Source organism: Lutra lutra, chromosome 2 (genome assembly GCF_902655055.1).
Source record: "Lutra lutra chromosome 2, mLutLut1.2, whole genome shotgun sequence".
In the NCBI taxonomy this organism is placed as follows: Eukaryota; Metazoa; Chordata; class Mammalia; order Carnivora; family Mustelidae; genus Lutra; species Lutra lutra.
This window is the reverse complement of record NC_062279.1, coordinates 27,466,622-27,471,136: the sequence shown is the minus strand read 5'-3', so window position 1 is coordinate 27,471,136 and position 4,515 is coordinate 27,466,622. Positions and strand designations below refer to the sequence as shown.

At 39.1% G+C, this 4,515-nt stretch overlaps 1 pseudogene; it reads right to left on the bottom strand.

Moving 5' to 3' along the window:
- Positions 1–1,880: 1,880 nt before the first annotated feature.
- On the bottom strand, positions 1,881–3,403 carry LOC125094018 (COP9 signalosome complex subunit 3-like; annotated as a pseudogene).
- Positions 3,404–4,515: the final 1,112 nt, after the last annotated feature.

Below are 4,515 nucleotides of genomic sequence, written 5' to 3'. Positions count from 1 at the left end.
GTTTTATTAGGACTCAGTCTATGTCTGGTTCATTTCTTATGTTGGCCCCTTGCCTCTAAAGCTTTTGACACAGGCCAAGCTCATATTTTCAGATGTTAGGCCACATCCAAAATTGCAGATGCTTTCCAAAAAATGTACTTGCAGATAATCAGCTCACCTTTCCAAGATTCAAGATGATCCTGGACCATAGTTCCTCTAGTACATGTTGCTTCCACAACTTTCCAATGTGATTAAAAATGATCATTTTATTATACATTTTATATTTCGTTTGGCTCTTTTTTCCCCACTTGTTCTTAGTAGTACCTTGATCTGTCACAAACTACTCCATCCAAATGCAGAAGTACAGATGATCGTATTTTCTGACACTTTACTTACCTGTAAATTCTGATTTTTCTAAATTCAGTTTGAGATTTCATTTATAATAAATATGCATTGGAGACAAGGATGTCTAACCTCACCATTTCTATTCAATATTTTACCGAAAGTTCTATCCAGGGCAACTAGGCAAGAAAATGAGATAAAAGTCATCCAGATTGGCAGAGAAGAAATAAAATAATCTCCATTTCAGATGGCATGGTCTTGAATATCAAATATTCTATGTAATCCACTATAAAGCCATTAGAACTAATATATGAGTCAATAAGATTGCAGTATATAATATTAAAATACAAAAATCCATTGCATTTCTGGATACTAGATTAATCATTTGTAAAATGAAGTTAAGCAAGCAATTCCATTTATAATAGATAGATAAGAATAAAATACTCAGGTATCAATTTAACAGAAGTGAAAAGTTTATACACTAGAAATGACAAAGCATTTAAAGAAATTAAATTTAAAGAAATTAAAGAAGATCTAAATAAATGAAAACACATCCCATGGTCATGAGTCAGAAGACTTCATATTATTAAGATGGAAATACTATGAATGGCAATAATGCCTTGCCCCAAATATGTTCACATTCTAATCTCTGGAACCTGTGAATGTCCCCTTATATGGCAAAAGAGACTTTGCAGGTGTGGTTTAATTAAGGATTTTGACAGGGAGAGATTATACTGGATTATCCAGATACACAGAGTATAATCATATGGTCCTTATAAGAAGAACACAGGAGGAGTCAGAGTCAAAAGACAATGAAATTTAAAAAAAAAAAAAAGACAATGAAATTGCTGAAGCAAGAGACTGGAGTAATGAATTTGACAGTTGAGGAAGGGGCCACAGCCAAGGAACAGAGCAGCCACCAGACACTGTAAAGGCAAGGAAATGGACTCTCCCCTCATTGCTTCCAGAAGGAACCAGCCCCATGGATATCATAGCTAAGTGACACTTACTTTGGGTTTCTGACCTCCAGGGCTGTAAGAAAATAAACTTGCGCTATATTCAACCACTATGTTCATAGCAATTTGTTACAGCAGCAATCAGAAAATAATATACTCCTCAAATTCATCCACAGATTCAACGTAATCAATAACAAAATTGAAAGGTCTATTTTTAATCTAAGAAAAAAAGGTAGATTTAATGCAAGAATACCATGAACCTGAGGATAAATAAATCTGCAGCATAAAGTTTGATAATTTTTTTCCTTTCTTTGTAGAAAGAATGGTATCTGAAAACACAGGACTGAAGATGTCAAAAAAATTTAATGTCTAACACCCAGATGAAAAAAAAGTTTAATTGTCTAATATCCAGGACCGGTCTTGGTCCTCCCTTGCCACTCTTCTAACACTCGTCACTGGCCAAGGTGATGGTCTCACCTTCGTTTAATTCAGATGCATGTTAGCTTTAAGAGTAAGCTGATGGCTTGTTTACTGATTTACCTTCTGGGATCCTCTTTTGCACAGATTCGGGATTCATAGCCCCTCTTCATCCTTGGTTTTCAGTCACTCATCAAGCTCTATATATTTCAACATTTCCTGATCAATGTTATGAAGCATGGCTGGATTATATATTGTATTCTGGATTATATATTATTTATATTATATTCTGAATGTGATCATAACATTCTTTTGACTAATACTTGCAAAAATGTCACCATCTTACATCATGTGTAGTAGATATTTTTTCCATCTCTTGAGGTCCAGATTGCATACAACTTGCCATATCGAATAACAGTAATGTTTAAAAAGTCTTTGCAAGTCTTTCAATGTTCTTTTATTTTTTTAATAAAGATTTTATTTATTTATTTGATAGAGAGAGACACAATGAGAGAGGTAACATAAGCAGGGGGAGAGGGAGAAGCAAGCTTCCTGCCGAGCAGGGGGCCCGATGCGGGGGCTCAATCCCAAGACCCTGGGATCAGGGCCCCTGCTGAAGGCGGATGCTTAACGACTGAGCCACCCAGGCACCTCTCAATATTCTTTTAAAGAGATGACAAGTTTTCCTTCTCCAGTCCTATGATATTAACTTAAGTAAAAATTTCACTTTGTTTACCAGGTTTCAAAGTTCTGCAAGGTTAATTGGTTGAATACAATTGTGCTAACTCATGGTAAATAAATATTGCTAAGGGACTTAATGAATCTAGCCATACTCTGAGATATATGTTTTGGGAGCTATTGTACTCGGCCAAGTAGTATCAGAGAAGCTAGAATACATTTTTTACATGACTTCAACAAGTCATGACTGATCACTATGGCAGGGGTGGGGTTAGCCTGTTTGGGGAAGGAGAGTGTTTGTTAGCCTATGTGAATTACCCTTCATGTAACAGTATAGTAAAAAGAGCTTTGCGTGCTATTCTAAAATGCACTTGAGTTTTTTAATTTTTTTGGGGGGGGGATCTTTTTTTTCAGATATAAAAAGGCCAACAGATCAGGGGATAATTGCCATTGAAGATATCATTGCAGGCACTGAGTGGCTCAATCGGTTAAAGCTTCTGCCTTCAGCTCAGGTCATGATCCCAGGGTCAGGGTCCTGGGATTGAGCCCCACATTGGACTTTCTGTTTAGCGGGGAGTCTGCTCCTCCCTCTCTCTCTCTCTGATCCTCCCCCCTGCTCGTTCTCTCTTTTTCTCTCAAATGAATAAATAAAATCTTTAAAAAAAAAAAGTCAATATTGTTGCTAAGTAGTTCCCAAGAGGAGGAGACACACCCCTGCACACAGGGCTGCACGGGGAAGCAGCAGGGTCAGTCAGGTGGCAGAAGGAGCAAGGGGAAAGCATGGCTCAAAGCTTTTATTCTGGTTTTTGAAGGAAGAAACAGGCAAGGTAAATCAAGCAAGCTAAGCAAATTTAGGAATGGATAGTTTGACTAATTTTGGTAGGCTTCAGATTACAGCAGTGGTCCCTAGTTGTCCTGTACCTAGATGTGGGGTGATTTAGGTCAGGGAGATAATGTTCCTGACTGCAGGAGTCTGAAAATGAGACAGAGGAATAGCTGGAGGGATTGACTGGTTTGCATACCAGATGCATGCTCACAGGCAAGTTGTTAGCTGTCTCTAGGAATTAGCTAACCCCTCCCCAGGTCCACAGGGCTCCCTAAATTGTCAAAACATCATAAAATACAGACAGCAAAAACCATGATTAGTAGAGTTCTATTCTCTTTACAGTTACCCATCATATCTATGTCAAGATATGGAAGGGCACACTTAAAAGCATTTTGCCACTTGCCGCAAGTAAAGCGGGCAAAGATCAGCATGTATTGAAGTTAGTTAGTTTGTATTCATCTGAAGCTTGTCTATTGCTACTTTAAGATGCCAATTTCTCCCAAGGGCTATTTGCTTCCACAAGTGCATTTGTTAACTGACAGCAAAGCCCAGCGAAATTATTTGTTGCATATTGAATATACTCCCCATTACAAGTACTAATGAAAAGCTATACCTTTAAGAATCATATATGGAGGGGTACCTGGGTGGCTCAGTGGGTTAAGCTGCTGCCTTCGGCTCAGGTCACGATCCCAGGGTCCTGGGGTCGAGTCCCGCATCGGGCTCTCCGCTCAGCGGGAAGCCTGCTTCCCTTCCTCTCTCTCTGCCTGCCTCTCTGCCTACTTGTGATCTCTGTCTGTCAAATAAATAAAATCTTGAAAAAAAAAAAAAAAAGAATCATATATGGAAAAAGAATTGAAAAAAAAAAAAAAGAAAGAATCATATGTGGAAACCAGGAACACTGGGCATAAAAAACTTTGCAAATACAAGGCGAGGACACCCAAGAAATGTTCTAAGACATCCAGAGCCCCAAACATAGTGCCCAGGTATGATAAGTTACAAAAAGTTGCAAAAAGTTCCTTATTCTTGATTGGTTCACAAAATTAAATCATTTGCTTTTGAGCTGAGAGCTAACACTGTTCACAAATTGATGGCAGACACCATGTCTTCCCCAGAGTAGCCCAAGTGGCAGAGGCAGCTTGGGTAGGAAGAGCTGGGAGGAAGGGCCACAGTGAATCACCAGAGGGCCTCCAGACTCCCTGCAGAAACTGACAAGCTAATTCAAAAAATCTATATGGAGGGGCACCTGGGTGGCTCAGTGGGTTAAGCCTCTGCCTTCGGCTCAGGTCATGATCTCGGGGTCCTGGGATTGAGCCCTGC